The sequence below is a fragment of the Meriones unguiculatus genome, chromosome 3 (genome assembly GCF_030254825.1).
Source record: "Meriones unguiculatus strain TT.TT164.6M chromosome 3, Bangor_MerUng_6.1, whole genome shotgun sequence".
Taxonomy (NCBI): domain Eukaryota; kingdom Metazoa; phylum Chordata; class Mammalia; order Rodentia; family Muridae; genus Meriones; species Meriones unguiculatus.
In genome coordinates, this window is record NC_083351.1 from 51880636 (window position 1) to 51903995 (window position 23360).

At 43.7% G+C, this 23360-nt stretch overlaps 1 long non-coding RNA gene across 2 annotated transcripts in view; it reads right to left on the bottom strand.

Moving 5' to 3' along the window:
• LOC132653061 (uncharacterized) overlaps positions 1 to 23360 on the bottom strand; it is a 54369-nt gene that overhangs the window by 8573 nt on the left and 22436 nt on the right. For both annotated transcript variants that reach the window (XR_009590715.1, XR_009590714.1), the window contains exons 5-6: positions 5723 to 5859; positions 4651 to 4725 (exon numbers count right to left, since the gene is read on the bottom strand). This is a non-coding gene — a long non-coding RNA (uncharacterized LOC132653061). The remainder of the gene's footprint in view (positions 1 to 4650; positions 4726 to 5722; positions 5860 to 23360) is intronic.

The following is a 23360-nucleotide window of genomic DNA, read 5'->3' on the forward strand; positions in this document are numbered from 1 at the left end:
AGGTTCTGTTCTCTGAGGATGACAGAAAATGATTTCTAGCAGTGGCTCCTCATCAAATTTTATTGTTTCTAATAATTCTGTAAAACTAATATAATAATAGTTATTATGTCTTTGGGGGATTGGTCTTTGTGAGACTCACTCTGTATTTCAGGCTGACCATGGGCTCCCAGAAATTCCACACCTGACTTCAATTCTTGCAAATAATTATAATTCTGCCTATTTCTCTCTTTTTTTGCCTTTTAGTGTCTAGAATGTTCAGAAGTAGGGATCCTGTTTAATTAGCATCTTCTGCAGTCTATTTTGAAGGGAATACACTTAGACAGTTGTGTATAGTAGTCTTCTCAAAGGAAGCTTTTGTCATCTGCTTTCTTAGCTGGAAGTCCAATGTTGGCTGCACAGTTTTAAACCAGGCAATCAGGGGGATATAAATCTAAGTAAGCCCATACTCCTGAGACATAATCCCAGGCCCAAGCGTGGTAATATACACTCCAAGTCCAACATTCCACAGACAAAGGCAAGATGATTGAAAGGTCAATGTCAGCCTACACTACAGAGAACAGCCAATGTTAAAAAAAAAAAACAAAACAAAACCAAAAACAAACAAGCAAAACAGCTTTAAAAGATTACAATCCAGTAACGTCATCCACCTTGAATACTCAGCCGGGATGAGAGGGCGTGTTCTTGCTGTGAAGCCTTTAGGCTGCTGAGGAGCAGAGCAAGGTCATCTTTCAATCCTGAGTACTAACAATAGCACTGCCTTTGTAAAGAATGTTAGGCTTAATTAAAAGGCTGTGTAGACAAAGGTGAGCGAGGCAAACAGCAGAGAGCTGGCACTTAGGAGACAATCAGGAAATATGGTTGATGCTTATCTCTGGCTGGCATGCCTGTGATATTCAAGGAGGAGCTGATCAGTTTGAAGAGCGAAACACATCCTGTGCTATACACCAAGAGCCACTAAGCCAAAGACAGCTGCTTTCTTCATACTGGACACTCATCTTTCTCTCCTGAAAGAGGAATGATAATCCAATTCACTTGGCCACTGTGCTTCTTGAATTGGCATCTAGAGATGCACTCTGCATTAGTCAGGCTTCTCTAGAGGAACAGAACTGATAGAAGGAATATCTATTATAGGAGGATTTATTAGATCAGCTTACAGGATATGGTCTAAGTCATCCAGCAATGACTGTCTCACAGTGGAAAGGCCCAGAACCCCATACTTGTTTAGTCCCTGTCTCAGCAGTCCCTTGGCTGAAGGCCTGGATGGTTCCACTCCTAATTAGAAGCTCAAAACTAGGTTGTAACATGGGACAAAGGAATGTAGCAACAGCAGCAACACGGTTGATGAACCTGTCTGGGAGAGTGAAGGCTAGGAGCCAAAAGATAGGCTAAAACCCTTTCTCCTTCCACTTCCTTCATAGCTGCCAAGGAAAGGTACAGCCCACCGTAGGGCGGGTCTTCCCACTTCAGATAATCTGATCAAGAAAATCCCTTCTGGGAGGGCCGAGCACTTGCCTTTTAGTTATTTCCAGATATAGATAAGCTGACAAGTAAAGGTAGTCATCACACAGGCTATGAAAAGAGCCTGGCCCATAGATTCTCCTGATGGCAGTGCTTAGGCCTTAGGACCCATGGACAGCAAAAGCGTTGTCTTTCTCCCCTTTCCCCTTGGGTTAAAATGGAGGCCAGCAAAGGTCCCTCCAGTACTGTCACTCTGTCTGTGGGCTTTACCTGTCATGCAGTCTTAAAGACCACGCCCCTGGTGTGGCTGTGCTGGTGAGACTTGCTTTATATGAATGAATCCATTGGATTTAATGAGATAAGGAATTTATACAAAAAATAGAACAAATGCTAGAGAGGGTGCAGGGAAAGAGGAACACTCATTTACTGCTCGTGGGAGTTCAAACTGGTGCAGCTACTATGGATATCCGTGTTTAGGTTCCTCAAAAAGCTAGAAATAGATCTATCATATGATACAGCTGTACCGCTCTGGGCATATACCCAAAGGATTCTATATCCTACTCTAGAGGTCCTTGCTCATCACGTTTTTTGCTGCTGTGCTCACAATAGCCAGGAAAAGGAAACAGCTTAGTTGTCCATCAATAGATGAACGGATAATGAAGATAGAATACAATAGTTCTATTCAGCTGCAAAGACAAACAAAATCACACAATTTCTAGGAAAGGTGGATGGAACTGGAAAATATTATACTACGTGAGGCAACCGAGGCCAAGCCAACAAACGCTGACAGTTCTTTCCTACATGGGAAGCTTGGCTTCCATGTTTCTATATGTGTGAGTCTATGCGAAAGCGAAAGTGGGAAGATGCCTGAAAGGGGCCCATGAGAAGAGGCAATTTCTTCCAACATGACATTACTCAGTGATTAAAACCCAGTAGCTGGTGTCTATGCTTTACTTAAAACTTCGAAAGTCAAGACTGATTGATTTAGATTTTAAATTCCTGACTCTGTTTTGTTAGAATTCCTGTTTAAATGTACTTCCAGATGTATTTTCTTCTCGTTTGGAATGCTGCTGAAATACTGTCATGATCTGTTTCCACACGTTCAACTATTTACACAGAGCTTCTTTTTCATTTTTATTTTAGTGCTTTTTACCTTTCATTAGTTGTCATTGTATTAATTTAAATCTTCTAATAAGTTTCTGAAAAAAAAATGACATGTAGATACAATGTTAAATAGAACAAAATAAAGACACCAAACTAAGAAATGTGCTATTTCCTGCTGTATGTTGCACTGGGACTGAAGGTGAATCTCTGTAAGCTCTCAGAGCTTGTCAGTATCTCACATCACCATTCCTAGGACAGAATTCCTAGGATCCGTTCCTGTGTGAAGAAAATAGCTCTGTTTCCACCAGGCTTTGGTTGGTTTAATAACCAAGTCAATGTGCAGTGTGACTCAGTAACCAAAACCCACACACAGCCTGATGGGATCTCCTCACACTGCCACACCCAGGCAAGCCGCACTGGCTTCTACTTGGATCCTTTCTTGGCTACTTCATGGCCTCCCTCTCCTCCATTCTTCCCCCTTTAGCATCCTTTTAAAAATTACATCTATGATTATATATAATATATAATACATAATAATTAAGTATTAATATACTAACATAATATATCAATAATATATCAGTGTTAATATTTTAACACTATATTGACATGTATTAGTAATATAATATCAGTACGTTAATATCAATTAATATATATTATAATCAATAAATATTATATAATTAATCATTTATAATGATATAATGTATAATAAATAATGTACAATTAATATACACTATTGTGTGTGGGTACATATCAGAGGACAAGTTTGTGCCATTTGGTCTCTCCTTCTGCCTCTGCATGGATTCTAGACTTCAGATCTCGAGAGTGGCACAGGACCTGCCACCCTCTGCTGCTTCTGTCTTCTTCACTCACCAGCATGGCCATGACATAGTCTTGCCTTCCTCCCTTCTGTCTGTCCTCCCTACTTCCCTTCCTTCTTTCCTTGTTTACATTTTTTCCCTTTGTTTTCCAAGACAGACTGTAACTATGTGGCTTAGGCTGACCCCAAACTCAAGATCCTGCTTCAGCCTCCAAAGCACTGGAATTACTAATATGTGCCATCACGCCCAGCTTCCTGGCAGTTCTTTGGACATACTCGTTTCCTCTACCTGTAACAATACTTCCCTCCTTTCTTGACTCTTTAGTATTTGGTGCCATGTCCTCAGTGAGACCCCTCCTACCACCCTACTTAAAGGTTCGAGGCTGGGTGTGTATGCAGTAGTAGAGCACTTGCCTAGCATGCAGGAAGTCCTGGGTTCAAGCCCTGGATTTATGGCCAGGACAGGGATTAACAGATCACCACTGCATAGTGGCCTAGCTGCATGGCATGCCCTAGCTGTGCTGATCCCCCATTGCATAGCTGTTTCCTCAGAGATTGAAACACTCTATCCAACAGGAAACTAGCTCTTAAAGCAGGAAGGTAAATAACCCAAAATAGCTTCAGGAAGTCCCTAAAACAGAGCAGATTCACTAGGCCACCATGCAAGAGTAAACAGTAAAAAACTGGGAGTCTTTCTCAGAAGAGCAGAGACCAGATTGCAAAGAAGATTCTCAGACCAGGCCAAATGCCTGGAAGAGGTTCATATAACAGAGGCACGTGGCAAGGACACTCTCCAACCTGCTGAGCTGCCCACAGGCTGTGTACTGTGTCTCCCAGGTTGTGAGTTGTCATCTGAGCTAGGACAGGCCTTGGTGATGCAGCTGTCAGAATAATTTCTGCTCCTGCAAGTAACTGCTCATCATATACCTATAAGTAACTTCAATAAAACTCATTGGTTCCCCAGGCTGTACTTCAGTGGTGTGTGTACGTGGGATTCCATATCTGGGATGAGTGTTTGGTGTGTCTCCCTGGGAAGAGTTTTGTCACGTAACATGCTCTTCACCATTTTCTGGGTTTTCTTTTCTTCCTTGAGTTTGTTGTTTTGTAACAGATAATGCTATATCCTAACCCCTAAGCACACTAGCCTGCTTCAGCGGGCACAGGCTCCAGAAGGCAGGGAGCTTTATTGCCTATAGGTTTACCTTTATAGGTTTACAGGGATAGAGCAATGCCCTGCTTATGGGGTCCCCAGAAAATATGGTCATACTCACTGAGTCAGCAAATGCCTTCTCTGCGTCAAGAGCTCTCCCTGGTATAGGCACTTAATGCTTGCTGAATGTCTTTCCCTAGGGTGTCAAGAAGAGGAGGAGGAGTTAAGCAGAGGGGAGCTGTAGGCTGCTTATGTGTTATCAGTTGCTTTGGAGGTTTGGGTTCATTATACTCTTCTGGGGCAATGTATGCTATAGACTGATCCTCTCTGGAGACTCTGAATACCAACCAGTTAAGGGTTATGAAAATGAAATCGGCATTTGAGTCTGAAGTCCGGTAAATGCAGTGAATTTGAGAAGTTATGGTTAGTTTCTTTTGAGGAGGTTTGCTTTGTTTTTCCTTTTGAGATGTTGTACTAATTAGAATCACTGTGCTGTGCTGAAACACCATGGCCAAAGCAATTGGGGAGGAAAAGGTTTATTTGGCGTACACTTCCACAGCACTGTTAATCATTGAAGGAAGTCAGGACAGGAACTCAAACAGGGCAGGAACCTGGGGACAGGAGCTGATGCAGGGGCCATGGAGGAGTGCTGCTTACTGGCTTGCTCCCATAGCCATGCTTTCTTACAGAACCCAGGACCACTAGTCTGGGAATGGCACTACCCACAAAGGACTGGGCCCTCCCATCACTAATTAATAAAATAACCTACAGCCAGACCTTTGGAGGCATTTTCTCAGTTGAAGTTTCCTCCTTTCAGATGACTCTATCTTATGTCAACATAGAACTAATCAGGACAGATGAGGTCTTATTATATAATCCACGCAGGCCTTGAACTCATTATATAAACCAAACTGGCCTGAGCCTCCAGGGTTCTGGGATTACAGCTGTGAGCCACCTAGCTCACCTGAGTAGTTGTCATTATGAAATTTTATTTTATTTTCTCAAACAAATAATTTCCCCTTTAAAAATAATCCTTCTAATTGTTGAGGGGCAAAATTTTACAGTGCTCTAGGTGAAGGAAGCACTTTGTAAACTGCTTGTCATCCTCTGGGTGTTAGGGGCTGGGAATGTGACTCCTGTAACGCCCACCACCACGCTGAACCCTGCTTAGGGATAATGCTGGGAAATCTTACCTCCAGAAAAGGGAATTCTGCTAGCTCCGTTAAATAGCTGGGTCCCCTCTGAACCATGGTCCTTCCCCATGACACCTAAGAGTCTGGACAGTGGGCTGACATCTATGGCTCTGCTCCAAAGCCCTCCTCCTTTTCACCTGAAACAGAGGAAACACAGCAGGTGGCTCTGGGCGTAGGGTGACTTCTGCACAGGGGCAATTGCCATGTTTAAATCATTAAACTGTCTGCCAGTGACTTATTTCCTGGGCTCCTGTCTTCCCCCAGCTGCTGATAGGCAGATGTTAAGCCTTGTAGCTTAATGCATGCTTTCTCTCCTTTCCCACAGGCTTTCTTTGTTTGCCGACAGCCTCTGCCCATACTGGTCCTTGCCTCACCTGGCACAGTTTTCTCCAGTCTCTAGAAGCAACAGCATTCACCCACATGCTAGGGATAAAATAAGATTGCTACTCAAAGCCAGCAATCTTTCTCTGAAGCAGTATCATCATAGGCGGAAAAAAAGTGTGCTGTTTCGTCTTGGAGAAAAAGAGGCCATCTTCCAGACAGGCTTTTGACGCAGGGAGGATTGAGGTATGATGGTATGATTTAAGTGTTCTTTGTAGAAAAAAAAAAAAAAAGCACTTAATTATACCAAGAAAGAAGCCAGCTGCTGCCTTCATGATTATTTTATCATACATCAAAAGTGCTTTATTGTTTTGTTACAAGAGAAATCTGATTGCCACTACATTTTCTACTGGTCCCCTCTCCATACATACAGTGAGGAAAAAAAGACATTTACAAGGCACCTGAATATATTTGCTTCCTAAATATGATGCTTGCGTGTAGATACTGGCAGCCTGAATTTTCTAACAAGAAATGTCACATACACAATGGGGTCTGCTTTCCTATTATTCCCTCTGAAAATATAATATTTAAGATGACCACAAATGCAAGTGGGTTTCTGCTTTCCATCTTTTAAGAAGAGACAAGTGACATGGTAGCCGAACTGAGGACTGCGATCATTAGTGACAGCCAATTCTTCTGAATTGGAGACAGTGAACATTAATGATGGGAGAGTTCAATTTTATATTGAAAAAAAAGTTTTAAAATGGCATCAACATAGAAATGCTTTCACCTCCTCTGCTAATGATAGATATTAGTGCTGGAAACAGTATCATATAATACTTTGTGGAGCAGCTTATAGTTGTTAAGGTTTCTGCATTGCATGTATGATATACTATTCCCAAGGACCCTATGAGGGAGGCAAGGAAACTTCATATTTTACAGGCAAAAAAGCAGGATCAGTCTCAGTTTTCCAAGCCTGAATAAAACGATTCCCCTCTTCTGTGGTGTTTCCTGGTTTCTGATGACCCCACACTGTGCCCCCTACAGAAGAATTACTAATTCATTCACTGAATCAGTGCTGGAGAAGTCACTGAGTGTGTCACAGGACGGGATGGGTGCTGGCATCAACCAGGTCTTGCCCAAGGAACTGTAGTCCACCTAGTGGTATATGATGTAGAAGTCTTCAGCTCCCGGGGGACCAAAAAATAAATTTCTTCTGTCTTAAACAAATTTCAAACTTAAGAAGATATAAGTTGAGAGATCTGGCAGGTGGTGCCAAAAATATCTTTTGTTAGTGATAAAGGTGATATAGGAAGATGTCGCTCAGCAGGAGGGTGGAGGGGAGCTGCTAAGAGGAACCCCTCACGCTTTTGGGTGGTATGGCCTTGACCAAGGGTGGTGTGAGCATTGAAGGTCTGTTTCCTGTCTGAGAAGGTGAGGTCTTGGCTGTCCACAGAAAGCAATGCTTCTCTCCTTTGGCTACTTGGACAACTCATACCAGGAGTAGAGAAAATGACCAGTAGGGTCCAAATTGTCATGAAGGGAAACTCTCCTCAGGAGGAACAAGGGGCAAGGTGTTCCCATTACAAGACTAAACCTCTTCCTTTCTGGGCTCCAACTCACAACCTCAAGATGGAATGATGCATGAGCTCCATGGGGGCTAGCTACAGTCTCTCTAACAGGGCTCAGGTCTCTGGGAGCACCTAGTATGTAATATAGCTCTACCTGTTTCCCTCTGGGGACCTGAAGGCAGAGAATATTTTTCTAGCGATGCCCAGCACAACCTGGAGCAGGGCAAAACACCATCACTGCGTGTAGACTGTCTCTATAACAAATTAAGCCAACTCAGGCTACAAAAAGTCAGCACTAAAGCCCGACAGCATGTGTGTGTGTGTGTGTTTGTGCGTGCGCGCGCGCGAGCACTTAGGAAAAAAAGCATCTAATTGGGATTTGCTTACATTAGGTTTAGTCCATTATCAGTATGGTGAGAGGCATGGCCACACACAGGCAGACATGTTGCTAGAGAGGTAGCTGAGAGTTCTACTACACCTGGATCTGCAGGCAAGTGAGAGAGAGGCAGAGACAGAGACAGACAGGGTCTGGTTTGAGCATTTGAAACCCCAAAGTCTAGTTCTTCCAACAAGGTTGCACCTCCTAATAGTGTCACTCCCCATAACTAAGCATTCAACTACATAAGCTCCTGGAGCATTCTTATTCAAACCACTACCCATCCTGAACTGACTTATGATAGCTATTCCACCATGACCTGTTCCTCACAGCCAACCCCCAACCCACTGCCAACCACAGACACCACAACCAAACTGTGTGGGGAAGGAGAGCACTGATAAGAGCTAATGCTCTGAAGGCCTACTTGGTGCCAGCTTCCATGCTGTGGCCACTTTTCTTACCTCCCCTCTAAGCTGCCTTCACGTTTTCTCATTGCATGGATGGAGAAGTGTGAACTGAAAAAACCTAGGCGCTTGCTAAAGGCACACACCTGGTACCAACTCTGTATCTCGTGTGTGCTTTTAACCTCACACACTACGTTTACAGAAACATCCGGGTGTGATGGCTGATGCCTGGAATCCTAGCACTCGGGAGCCAGGAGAATTGTGAGTTCAAGACCAGCTTGGGCTACAGGGTGCGACTCTGCCTCCAAAAATAAACAAGGGATTTAACAAAGTCTGCAGTATAGTGTGTAATGTGTCAGCATTACAGCTTTTCCCTGCTGTGACAAAATCCGTGAGGTGCTCCTCCACTCACAGGAAGGCTTTCCTTTGGCTCATGTTGTCAGGTTTTGGTCCCTTTGCTCCATCTCTTTCCGTCATGACTGGGAGAATATGATAAAGCAGAACGGTTCACTTCACTATGGCTGCAGGGACCAGTTCTCAGTATCTCCCTCAAGAACAACACCAAGAAATACACACACCAAAACCCCCACAAAAATACACAAATGAGAACCAAAACATACAAGCAAAAGCTAAAACAAACAAACAATGCCAAACTAAGCAACTTATGATAAAAAGTATACAAAAATATTGAGTTAATTTGTTTTGGCAACTACTCCTGGGCACGGGGCTTACTCTGAAGTGTCATTAATATGCCCAGTGACATTCCGTTGAAGAAAGCTAATTTTCCTATTCAAGCTGGTGTCAATTGCAGATAACATCTTTGTTGGCGGTGGGAGCCCATGTCTGCTTCATGTTCTTGGTGCTAGGATTCTTTCCGGCTTGAACTTGTGCAGGCCTCGTGCGTGTTGCCACAGTCACCATGAGTTCATATGTGTCTAGAAGACCCGCCACCTCCGGCTCATGCAATTGGTTTGCCTCCTCTTCGACATAGATCCCTGAGTCCTGAAGAGAGGTTCAATGAAGTCATCCCATTTAGGACTGAGTGTTCCAAAGCCTCTCACTCTATGCTTGTTGTCCAGTTTTGAGTCTCTGTGTGAGTTCCCATCTACTGCCCTGGGTATAGCAGAATGTCACTGGGGGTCATTTTATTGCTATATTCCTTTACAGAGCGATAGTGGGTTTTGTTCCTTCCCCCACCCCCGGCTTAAGGCCTTTTGAGTCTCAGCTTCTTGGCAGCCTAAGGTTTGTTGGGTATGGGTTCCATCTCGTGGAGTAAGCCTTAAATCAAATCCGAGGGGGTTGGTTACTCCTACAAGCTTTGTGCCACTATTGCACCAGCATCTTACAGGCAGGTCATCATTGTAGATCATAGGGTTTGTAGTTAGGCTGCTGATTACCTTTCTCCTCTGGCAGCATGCAGAGCACCTTCTAGTAACATGAATGTTAGTCAGTAGGGATGAAACCTCTAGGTAGGCGACAGCTCAATTTCTGCTTTTGGTGAGCTATGTAAGAATAGCCTTCAGCAGAGTCTTACCATCAGTTTTGTGGAGGGCAGCCAATAGTCTTGGCAATAGCCTGGGATGTTTGGGGCCAATGATTCAACAAGCTGTAACCCATTCCTGGGACTGGATGTTTCACTTGGTAGTGTAAGAGATCTAGTTTGGAGCATTGTCTCGCCCATTATTTGTGACTTTATTTAGGTTACTTTTGTACATGTATATATTTTAGGAAGTTTCTACAGTAGCAGGTTTCCTTATGGTCCCTCAAATGGCCCTTGGTGCTAGTTGTCTTTCCCCATAATCCCTCCATTCTTCCTTGTCTCCTTCCCTATTCCTATTTAGTCCTCCCATTCCAACCTCCCCTGCCCCCCCCCCCCCAGCATCTCTCTAATAACAATATATTCTATTTTCCCTTCCTGGGGAGATCATCTCCTCCTACCCAGTCCCTTACTCTAAGCATCTAACCTCTGCCACCAAACAGATTATAACACCCATATGGAAGGATTACAGGCTGACATCCACACGTAGGAGATAAACACACATTTGTCTTTTGGAGTCTGGGTTACCTCACTTAGGATGATTGTTTCTAGCTCTTCTGGGGTCCAGCCCCGGGTGAGATCAGGGGCTGAAGAAAGGTGGGTGTAAGAGTGGTGAGGGAGGAATGTTTCAGGCACTGGGATCAGGAGGAGTTTTGCACCCTGACTGACTGGCAGTCTGGGTGCTTCTTTATTTACACAGAACTTAGTAGGCAGAGATAGATTCATGTTGTTCCAAAACGTAGATCCTATAACTTTTGTCCCATACACGTGTTTTAATTTGCGCTTGGCCATACGTTTAGTCATTATCAATAAACCATGATAGAACAGAATTATCTTTTACAATCATTTTCCCTCATCAACCCCACAACTCAACTTTTAACAATATTGCAATTTTAAGGGCATATTTTGCCAAAGCATGACAGCCTGTTCTCAGGCTGGTAGTTCTTTTGGTTTCAAGGGTAGTCGACAGAAAGAAAATCTCCAAGCCAGCCTTAGCAGATTGTCATGCCCCAAACAGTATATTATCAACTTTTAAGAGTCACAGTGTAATTGTCATTAGGTCCAGGAAAAGTTTTCACACAGAACTTACTGTAGTTACTATTCAATTTCTACTGTAGTTATTATTCAATTTCAATACAATGTTTATATTTTATATATTTGTAGAATTTATTTATATTCTAATTTTAATTTTTAATTTATTGGTTATATGACACCATAGTGGCCCTACACAAGCTAATTTTTCTAAGAAAGGGGGGGGCAGTCTTAATACTTTAATTTTTTTATCATTTATCTATACCATTCTTTTTCCATCAGTATAATGCAGAGGCTTTTAATTCGATCTGCTGCCAACTTCTCTAGCCTACCGAATATTGTTTACCTCCTTTTAAAGTTTACTTTATTTTGATTATTTTAGTTCCTAAGTAAGTGCAGAGGCAGATGTACCAAGAGTATCTTTGAGTCAGAGTCTCATAAGAAGGTCTCTGGCATAATCGTTTGAGTCACAACCTCCAGTATGGAAGGAAGACCTTTAAGTAGGGCCAGGTAAGAGTATCTCCCCCAAAGCGCGAGGGGTAGTATGGTCAGACAGTCATAGGAAAGCTTAGAAGCAGTACACCTAGGAGAGGGCATAAATCACTCATAAGAAAATTTCCATCAATTCAACATCCCCAAGCTGTACAAATAATAAAAGACCCCCAAGCATGTGACAGGTAGAGATCAAGGCCAAAAGAGTAGGAGACTGCACCACAGCAATTGCTCACTCAGGTCACCTTTGCGGGAGCTTTGTCAAACAGCTGTGCTGGCTTTTTAACTTTCAGTGTTCTCATTAGATATGACTGTGTCATAGCTCTATGCACTTACCTGCAAATTTCATTTGCTTTTCTTAACAGCTGAATAATATTCAATTGTGTAAATGTAGCACAATTTAATTATCTACTTATCAGTTTATGACTATCTAGGCTGTTCCCAATTTCTAGCTATTATGAATAGAGCAGCAATGAATATGAATGAGCAAGTGTCCATAGTAGGATGTAGAGTCCTTTGGGTCTATGAGCAAGAGTGGTATAGGGTTCTTAATATTTGTCCTTTTAAATAGAAACAAGTGACCTTAAAAACCCACAGAACATGATATAAGGTAAGGACCTCAGCCAGCGCTGGTTTGTCCTTGGTTGTTTACCACACAGCTATAATTCACCTATCAGTCTTGGAATTTCTCTTCTCAGATGCAGCCATTAGAAGAAAGAAACATACTTGAATTTCATACTTTGTCAAATCCGTGAGCATTGTTCCAAAAAATGTTCCACAGGCTTTTTACCTCAAGCTAATGTGAAATACTAGTGCATTAGTTAGTTTTTGTCAACTTGACACAAACCTAGACATATCCTGGTAAGAGAGAGCAATGGCCTCCAACAGGTTGTCCTGTAATCAAGTCTCTGGGGTATTTTCTTGATTAATGATTGACGTGGAAGGATCTAGCCTTCTGCGAGTGATGTTACCCCTGGGCAGGTGTTCTGTATGGTACAGAAAGGCCAAGCAAGCCACAGTGAGCAAGCCAGTAAGCCTCTATTACCTCTGATTTCATTCCTGCCTTAGCTTCCCTTAGTGATGGGCTGTAATGTGAAAGCATAAGTGAAATAAACCTTTTCCTCCACAAGTTACTTTTGGTCATGGTCCTTATCATATCAACACAGAGCAAATGAGGACAGCTGTCTTCTGAAATTGGGCATTTATGACATCTAATTTGTCTTTGTATGTATTTCAGTCTGTAACTTTCTCGCCTGGACAGTAACAGGTAAGTTACATTTTGCCACAGCCATGAGAAGAGTAACCAAGAGACAGTCTGCAAAATAGAAGCTTCCAGGTATATTGTTAGCACAAAGCAGCCATCATTTATAATTCGAAAAAGCAAATGTTTTGGAGAGGGACTGTTTTTTCATGGAAGTAGTTTAGAAAGCAGACCAACTTTCTCTCTAAAAACAAAGGTTTGTTTTAAGACTTCTCTGCAGATGGTGATCACTCCCATCTGAATCCAGGGCAGGCCCAATGTAACCCCACTCAGCAGGTTCTGCTATATCCAACATATACAGTTTGTGTGCCTTATACGATTGAAGATGACTTTGTTTTGAAGAGTTTCAACCGCAACACACTTACTCTTTCAGTTCTGGCTAATGGGCAAAAAAGTGCAATCAATAACACTTGGCACCTACAATGGGTGTCTGTGCCAGATTCAGGGCTCATGGCTCTTAGGCATCATCTCTTCATAATTCCACCCTCTGTTTTTGCTTCCAGCCAACAGATAGAGAGCTGAGGTTGGAGAGAGCCCATAGGAGGGAAGGCATCTAAACCCAATCGTCTGATTAGAGCCTGTGTTCTTGATGTTCAAGCTCTACTAGCATCTACTCTGTGTGTATCTACCATTAGCCAGAACCCAGCACATCACATAAAACAGGGACTTTTTCATATGTATCTTTAAGGCCTATAAATACACCATTGTATTTAGTCTTCACAATAGCCACCAATACAGGCACTGAGGACCTCGTCTCCCTTCACATAACAGTGCTGTGAGTTGCTATAGAGTCAATAAGCAGTGTAGCCCACATTCAGAGCTAGGCTTTTTCCTTTGCTAGTTCTGTTATCTTGCATTTCTTTTTCTATACAGTACATCAAGCCCCATAGAATATGAAAACACTACTCTGCAGAATAAAGATGCTGTTGATCCAGTTGGAAAGCTAGACATCCAATCTCCCAGCCTGCCTGGCCACTAAGATGGCACTGCCTGGACTAATAAAATATTCATAGGCAATCTGTTGGAAGATGGGAGTGGATTCTTGGAAAATCTCTGCTCTTCTTGCCTTACCCAAGTCTTCCTTCCTTGAATGTGGTCACCAGTGGTAGCTCTGCAGAAGTGATCTTATAAACACGAGGCCAAAGGCCAAAGGAATCTAAGAGATGATTGCCCTAACATCACAGAGCTATTAACCAATGCTGAGAATCACCAATCTCTGTACGTTTTGTTTTATTTTGTTGAGACAGTCTCACCATATAGTCCAGGCTAGCGTAAATGTCACGATCCTCCCTCATGCTTCAGCCTCCTGAGTGCTGGGATTCCAGACATGTGCCATCATGTCTGGTTTCCTCTGTTCTTCTTATGGTTTAAGTTTTTCCTAATTAGCATTCTGTTACTTGCTGTCTCAATCAGCCCTCATTTATAGACAATTAAGACCCATTTCTAGTAGCTTTACTTTCCTTATGTCTGAGAGTTAAACTTTTATTCACTATATCTATTTAATTGATACTTTCCTGCCTTCCTAAAGAGAGTACCCTGAATATAATCTAAGATATCCTAATGTCATAAGACATGACATTCTGAGAAGCTGTTCATCAGAATAAGCATGAGTCATTCCTTATTTATAGGTTCCCATGCTTTGTACCAGGTGACAAAAGAGTCTGGCAAAAGTCAAGTATACTAAGCCACTCAGCACTTGATCCCATTCCAAGGGAAGCTAGCAGCCATGAAACCTGCATCAAACAAGGATGCTAGGTACACAGATGTCGACTGGCCTACCCAGGAGACAGAGCTGACCAGTATCAAAAGAAAACCTAGTACAACAGAAGCTTTGGAAAATATGTACATATATGAAGAGGATCTAAATAAAATTACCAAATAACAGGGGAAGCAGAGCTCCAACTGACATCTCTTGTCACCAAATGAGGCTTCTGGTACTGGGGACTGGGGTTACCTCTAAGTGAGTTGTTGGACAGAGAGGTCCCATGGAAACTCCCAAACAATCCAGGCTGTTGAAAAGACCGTAGGTCGCTCTCTGTATCTGGATTTTTCTGCTCCTTGGTCTTCTGGAGACCTTAAGTAGGCCCACATAACATGTAACATAGTTGAGCAGCAGTCCAGTGCCAGCACTTTATGTGAGCAGAGAGACACTGGAGTTTGTGCTGGCTAGATTTTATGTCAACTTGACTCAGACTGTTGTCGTCTGAGAAGAGGGAGCCTCCATTGAGAAAATGTCTCCTTAAGAGTGGGCCATGGGCCAATTTCGAGAGCATTTTCTTAGTGAGAGGGACCAGCCCATGGTGGGGGGATGCCATCTCTGGGCTGGTGGTCCACCATGACCTCCACATCAGCTCCTGTCTCCAGGTTCCTGCTGTGTTTGAATTCCTGTCCTCACTTCCTTTAATATTGAGCAGCGAAATTGTACACCAGATAAACCATTTGCTCCCCAACTTGTTTTCTGGTCATGGTGCTTTGTCCCAGCAATAGAAGCCCTAACTAAGACAGCCTCTAATTCAAGCACTCAGGAGGCAGAGGCAGGTAGATCTCTGAGTTTGAGATCAACTTGGTGCAGAGCAAGTTCTAGCACAGCTAGGGCTACACAAAGAAACCCCTCCCCCCCCAAAAAAAAAGACAGTGTCCCAACTTGGTTTCTACCAGCTACCTGATACTGGGAAAATTAACTAACCTTCCATTTTCTTGCCAATAAACTGGGATAATTCTTGCCATATAACAGATTACTCCCAAATAAAGTGGCTTAAACAACGGACATGAACTATCTCACAGGGTCAGGAGATCAGGAACTTAGGAGAGACCAAGCTGGGTCTGGATTAGGCTGCTGAAAAACTCACTGATATCAGGGATCTGGTCATTGAAGGCTAGCTTGGGCTGAGGGTCTAGTTCTGAGGTCGCATGCTTGTGTCTGGTTTGTTGTGCTGGTTTTGGACTGAAGGCCTCAGGGTTTTACCACATAGGCCTCTAGAAAGGATTCCCAGAGCATGGCTGTGGGCCCAAACTGAGAGCCCTAGGCAGAAGTTATGATGCCTTTCACAATGCAGCTGCAAGCATTACCCAACACCATGTTCACTGTGTCCTACTGTCAACAGATCAGCACGGATGCAGCCCACGAGGGAAGTGCACACGAGGGAAAGCCAGGAAATTCAGGACCCCATCAGCTGTTGTTATACCCAGTTCGCGAGCCCCCAAAAGATCTCCAGGAATCGACTCCGTTACAAAACACATGAGGGTCTTTTTATTGAAAATTGCAAGCTGCAGCTCGGGCCTACACAGCACCCACCGCCGAAGCGGCGGGAGCTGAGCGCGCCGTGTCCAGGTTAGTGGGGTGATTTATAGATTCTGGTCCATCCCAGCATGCCCAAGGCAGGGGCAATTCCTGCCTGGAAAGCATCTATTGGTCAAGGTGTTACATTTTGAATCGATTGGCTATAGGAAGGTTTCCAGAACATTAATGACCAGGTGTCCCTCCCTAGGGGGAGGGCCCAGTTTCCTAGCAACTGTATCTCTAGTGGGTGGGGAAAGAACGCAGCGAGGTAGCTCTCCCCTCAGGAAACTTACTACTATACCGCGCCTACTCTACATAGTGTTAACAATCGCTGCTTATCCTTTGGTCTCTCATTGTCTCAGCTGCTGGCCATCACCAGACGGCTTGCACCCACAACCGAGCTAAGTGACAGCTGTTGATAGAACTCATCGCTCTTGCTTCTTGTCACTTCATTAAGAGAGGACCTTTCCAGATGCTTTGTTCTAAAGTTACTAGTCTTAGGTGTACTCTTAGCTATCTCAACATTCCCATCCCACGGTGATGTTATAAAACCAATATCAACCAATGGCCTCCCAGGGTGACTGGAGCAGTTTAGAGTGTAGCCTAAATTGTTCCTTTTCCTTTGGCAACTGCCTGGGGTGCCTGGGGTTCGTGAGGAGCAACTCCTGGAGACTGAATGTGCCTGATAATTTACATGCTGTGGTCAGCAGGGGCTGGAGGACATGAAGTCACTGTCACAAGGAAACTGCTGATCTGTGGCTTATGGCCTATTTCTGCCAGACAGTGTAGTGACCAAGCCTATTCCAGCAGTAGCCGTGGGGACAGAGATGGGAATGGAAACAGCCTTCCAGGGTCAACTGGAGCATTTCTTTCGGTGGGCAGGGCTGTCAGCATCAGTGCTTTCCCGGTGGCTGCAAGTATGGCCATAGTTCCTTGCAGAGCAGTAGCACAGGCCACGTGTTTGATCTCTGTGGAAACTGCTGGATATCCCTCCAACCCCCATCTTCCTCCTACAGAAACAGAATCGTTATTCATTAGCTGAATAACATACCCAAGAGCAAAACCTGCATTTGCCAGGCTTTCATGGCAAGTTGCCAGTGGGATATAAGTAGAGGTAGAGTGTGAAACTCCTGGAGATTGAGCGTGCCTTTCTTCACCTCTTCTTCCTTCCTGATGTTGGCAAGGTTGATATGATCAGAGCCCAGGAGCCATTTGAGGTCCTAAGTGATTTCTTTGGCCACAGAAACCATTTTGGGCAGAGTAGAAATGCAGAAGAAACCCAAGGGGGAGTCCATTCTAACCCTGGGCTGCCTGCCTCTATATCCCTTGATCATCAGGCAGTTATACCTGTAATTCATATCCCTACCCCACCCCCCCTCTCTGTGTGTGTGTGTGTGTGTCCCACAGGTAGACATCAGCTGTCTTTCCGCTATCCTTTTCTACCTTATCTGAGAAAATGTCTCTCATTAAACCTGGAGTTTGCTAATTTGGCTAGACAGGCTGGCCAGCAAGCTCCTGGGATCTGCTTTTGTCATCCCTTCCAGTACTGGGGTTACAGAACACATTACTACCCCTGGCTTTTACATGGATACTGGGGTCCCAAACTTGGGTCCTCATGCTTACACTATACACTCTCGACACATGGAGCCATCTTTCCACATCTGAATTTTCGAAAGCTGATCCCGTTTTCTATTTGTAACGAACATCGCTTCCTATAGCAGTGGCAGTAATTACATTTCCTATATGGGATACTATTAGGGCTGTCTTTTAGCATTAGTGAAAACTCCATAAAAATGGTTTCAAGGAAGTGTGGGGGGGTCATCATTCACAGTTTCATGTCCACTTCTTAAACTTCTTAAACTATATCTGTGGTGTCAGACATAAAAAAAATCATATTCATCTTAGGGACGTTAACTGCCACACTTCCTAGAAGAGGAATAGGGTCAAAGTGGATGCTTAGCACCCACAGGCAGTAGAAAGCTTGTAGCATCTTAAAGACTGAGGCTTCCAGCACAGCGGAGGGTAGGGCAGGCAGTGGGCCTCACTCCTGTTTCTGCTCCTTCCTTCCCTGTGAAAGAGCCACATCCTCTAACTGCCAAAATCCTTAACACGTGTGTGTGTGAGTACACACACACACACACACACACACACACACACACACCCCTTTCTCTTGGGATATAGCCAGGATGCCCTGCATACTTTTTGTTACAAGGGGTGACATTAATTCAGTTGAAAACAAATCAACAAAGTTTCAGAAACTCAGTTGTACATTAAGTGGTTCATTCAAAGCCTTGTTTTTTTTTTTTGTTTGTTTGTTTTTTTAACCTGTAGGATATATTCATATGTAGGCACACACTTTTTTAGTTATAAAGGAGGTGATATGTGCCTAATAGAAATATACATAAGCAAATATGTATATGTACATGGAAGATACAAATGACCAAAAATTTAGAGCAAAAAAATATAATGCCCTTTCCTCAAGGCCCAGCTTGACATTTCTCCTAAAGAAAGTAAACATACCTTTTGTTTTATAAACCATAAGAAATAGCAAAGCTGGGATACAACGTTAATAAACTGTAACTGATATTAAAAAAATAAAAATTGAAAAACGAAAAAAGGAAAAAAAAATAGCAAATATTTTCCTGATTTTCACTGACATTGCTTAGTTATCCAAACACCTCCTGTCCCTCTGAATACAGGGATGTGGCTCTTCTATCCTTTGACGTGACATTGTAGGCTAGACATTAGGAAGTTTGTAGTGTTTTCAAGGGTCTCTCTGTATTTCCTGAGGAAAGGAGCAGTCACAGGTGGGGTGATGAAGCTGAAATCAGACCATCTGGCCTATTTGTCTCCAGGGAGGATGAGCCTTTCCCAAAAAATCAATTCCTGCATTTTCTGATTTGGAGTCCAGCCTCCGGGTCTGTTAGGACCAATGAAATGATTTTATATGAAAGAGGTTTATTAGATGGAGATGAAGAGAGAGAGAGAAGAAGAGAGCAAGACAGCATAAGGGGAAGAGTGGGGGGCACTCTGACAAGAAAGGAGAGAGAGCAGGAGAGTAAGAGGGCAAGAGAGCGACAAAGAGAAGGGTTGATCCTTTTAAGGAGCAACTTAACCATGCCTGCCAGGTGTGGCTACCTGGCAGGTGACACATGATGACGTTGTAGGTTGCTAGGCAAACCGGAAGCAAGCTGCCTAAATACTAACAGGGTCAGTAAATCACAGATCATGCCATTGAACAAAAGAGAGTCCCTGTCCTCCATCGCTAGCTGCTGGCATCTACGTCAGCTTTAACAAGGCCAGTTAGAAGTCAAGTTCCCTCGCCCTCCTAGTGAGTGCTCACAAGGAGATGGCATAAGCGGGCTATTATTTAAAACACATAGAAAACTCATGGAAATGCAATCTAGCTAAAGCAGAGTTTCTTCCAGCCCTGAGATTTCACTGGACCTACTGTAGCCTTTGTGCAGCAGCTGATAAAGACAATTGACCAGGAAGCCTGTGGAATCCCAGTCTCAGCGTGTGAGGGCTGTCTTCCAGTGGCAAGGGCAACCAAGGGCTGGAAACAACAGCATTGCCCAAACTAGCCACTGTGCCAGTCAATGGAAGTAACTTGAAAGAACTTTGGAAACCCACAATGCTAGGTTGCCATTGCTGCTGTTGTTGCTACAGCGGCTGGCTTGATGAAGGAGAGAAGGGAAAGACTATTCAAGTAGCTGCTTTTACCATCTCCAGCAAAGCTCTGAGGTAACTGTCTCTTTGAGCAGCCCACCAGCAGTTTAACTCGAGAGGATGTGGCTCTGGTCTGTGGAGATGTGAAGACAAGAAGACGGGACCCACCCAAGAAAACACTCCAGAGTTTAAACATTCAAGTTATCTGGACATCCTTTCCTTGTCTTCCTAACCATGAAAATTCCTCCAATTGAGATCTCCTTGGAGACATGAATTATCTGCACATCTGCACCCTGCCCTGCCCTGCCCTGCCCTGCCCTGCCCTTCAGTGTCTTTAGGATTTCTCTACTACTGTTTTCTATTTTTCTTCCTCAGAGGAGGAGAGGGGAAAGAGAGTTTAGTTTATGCTTAGTTGAAAAGAGTGCCAAACATTTATTTTGCAAGCAATTCTAAAGATAATGTGGCAAAAAAGCTAAGATTCAGGATGAGGTGAAAGGAGACATCTAGACAAGAAATATTTACATGCTGCCAGTCAAATTGGTACCTCTAGTAGCACCTACTGCTGGGGACAGGCCTCAAGAAGGCAGAGAACTACCGGCAGTGAGTGCTTCAAGCCGTAGGATTCCAGCTCCTGCCAAGCAAGGGGAGGGTCCAGCAGTGTTCTGTTTTATAGAATCTGAAGACTTCTAGGGTTCTGATGGTGTTAAGCAAATAGTGGCCAGGGAACTCTGCTACCACCTTCCATATCTTATTCAGAGAGAAATAAAAACATTTTGTTCTTCCTTTTTGAAACTTCCGGCCCCGGTGTGAGGGACTATGTTGAACACAGGGAGGCCTCTTTTTGCAGCTTCCTGCCCTCTTAACCTCTCCAGCAATGTGGGAGGCCATTGGTCTGGACTGAGCTCCTACATTCAGTCCCAACACACAAGGCACTATATCAAAATGGAGTCCCTTGTGCTGAAGTTCACACGGCAAGTGAAACTAAGCTGTTTATCTGACCTTAAGGTAGATCAAGATTAGCAAGAGAGCAAGCATATTGTCCAAACAAGCCAGTTGCAACTGTATCGATATGGACTTTCAGTCTCTTAATCCTTAAACAAAAGAAGCAGTTTGCAAGGACTCTACATCAATTCTCATTTGTTCCCATCTGGCTCTACTTGTCTGACTTACAAGGAAGATGTGGGGGCTGGGGAGGGTGCAGCACGGCTTAGGAGGTGACTGGATGTAACTTGATGGTAGAGCACCTTCACAGAAATAAACTTCAGAGGTCATCAGTCCAATTTTTTTCATTCTGTATATGCTTTCTGGAGTCTCTCCTCTACCTTTAAAACCCAAAACCTTGTCTCTTATCATGATGACAATTAATCTCCAGTAGAATGGAATTTTGCCCAATTCCAGGATTGATAGTAAAGCCAAAGAAGATCTTAACACTAAATTGTTGTGATCTTGTCTTTTGGCAGTTCTTCACTAAAGCTGGGGTTTCTCAGTGGTGCTAAAATATTTAAATAAACCCCAACACTCTGAGTCAGCTCTCCAGAAGGAGGACTCTTTCTCTTCTCTTTTCTTTCTTTTTCTTTTTTTTTTCCTCCTTCTAATCAGTACAAAAGGACCACTTCCTCTAAGGCAGGACCTTTTGCTGAGTAGGAAGTGGTTAGTCTGAAGGCAGGAGGGGAAATGGTGACCCTCCCTGTCTGTGTAGCTCACAGCACAGCAAAGCTGTGGTTTCTGCAGGTCTCAAAACCACTGGCCCTGTTACTGCAGCAGCATGCATTTCCTCACTGTGGCTGAGCACAGGTCTCCCAGCTCAGTGTGGTCTGCACAGACTCGGGACCAGGCCACCTTCAGCTCTGTCAGCCCTTTGGCAGAGGGCCTTGGCATCAGGTCCTAGTGCTTGGTCAGTCTCTATCACAAGAGGAGGCTGAGGTCGGCGTACCACTGCAGGAGTGCCATGGCAAACGTCCTACACTGCTGCCCCACCTCTTGTCTTGCCCCCCAGGTAACTCTTGTACTGAATTATTGTTAGGATGGATTCTTATCTCTGTGCTCCTTTCTATTTGCTTTCTTTATGTCTAAAATTTTTTCTTTTCCTTCCTTCCTTCCTTTCTTCCACAATGCTAGGGATCAAACCAAGGGCCTCATGTATGGTGAGCAAGCAGTCTACCTCTGAGCTGTGACCCAAACTGAAGCTGAACTTCTTGACAAGGTGCTTAGACGTGTTGTCCTTCGTCCTTCGTCTTGGATCCACTCTTAGATTTGAGTCTCTTGTCTGGTTTCTCCTTTGGACATGCTGGCACTAGGGCCACAAAGCAATTGGTGCTTAACCAAGAAGAAGGTTTTACACTCTCATCTTATGCCACATCAGTAGCATATCTCTCTGGAAATCACTTCCTTCTCAACTGTCTTTCCCCTAAGGAGGTGGAGAGAGATGACATCAGTGTAGCCATATCTTTGAAACTAAAAGAAACAGTAGCATAAAAATATCCTACTGTCACACATGCAGCACAGTTGGGATGTTGACTCAGTTTTGTGACATTGTCACTGATGCAATTCCTCTCTATCTTGTTGCTCCATCACCCCTATGTGTTCCGTTTGTTTATACAGCTCCAGATAGCTCTTCCTACTACCTCATTCCACTACTGGAAAAGGGAAATACATATGGAGGGCCTACCTCTCCCTAGTCAGACAGTAACCTGTAGGTGTATCCATTGTACCCATATTCTTTAGCTGAAACAGTCTCACAGTCATACTAGCAGCAACAGAGTTGGGAAATGGAATCTTTAGCTCAGATGACAATTCATCCAGCTAAAAATAATCACACTATGGAATAAAGGAGGAATGGCTTTGGAGCAAGTAGCCAGCTCTGTTAGACTGACTAAGCCATGTGAAGACATCTTCCCATTCTTGTTTGTAAGCTGCTTTTGATCTTTCTAGTATCCCAACTCTGAAATCCCAGGACCTTATTCCTTCTACTGTGTGTGCACCTCTGTGGCCATCCTGCCAAGCATCCCCTTCTTTACCCACTATCTAATCTCTTTGGCATGTTTCTAAGGAAAACCAGGTTTGTGTCAGCATTAGCCACTCTTTGTCTATAGATGTAAGGTCTGTATATGGAGTGTGAGGAGTCCAGACTTAATATAAACAAGTTATAAATTTTTTTTTTTTTGCTTTAGGTTATGGATCATGTAACAAGAATCAGACCTTAGCAGAGTATAAGAAGAAAGCCACAGGCATGAATTCCATAGGCATGCTTAAAACAGAAATAACAGAAATCACATACCATCCAGCACTTCTTACAGATTCCTTTATCTCAGAAGCTATATGGGAAATCTGTAAGGAAGTTATCTGCTGTGTTGTAGTGCTGGGGAAGACAGTACCCAGTCCGGTAGGACCACTTGCTCAACTCAAGCATCTTGCAGAGGTGATGTCATAACCTGGGTGTGCCTGCTGCTTGGGTCTGCCCTGTATTCTTTGCATTCCTCCCGATGTGGTTGGCAGTGCTTCCTTGAAGAGCACCTGGGTTACACATGTCAAGAAATAGCTCTGGTCACCTCAGAAGGAAATATTTATAGGGCAGATGACAAGTTCAACTGCTGATCTGTGAAAGGAGACTGTCAGTAGAGATTATATAATGCTCCTTTTAGCTGTTTTTGTGGTGTTAGGGAGCAAACTCACAACCTTATGAATGCTAGGCAAGT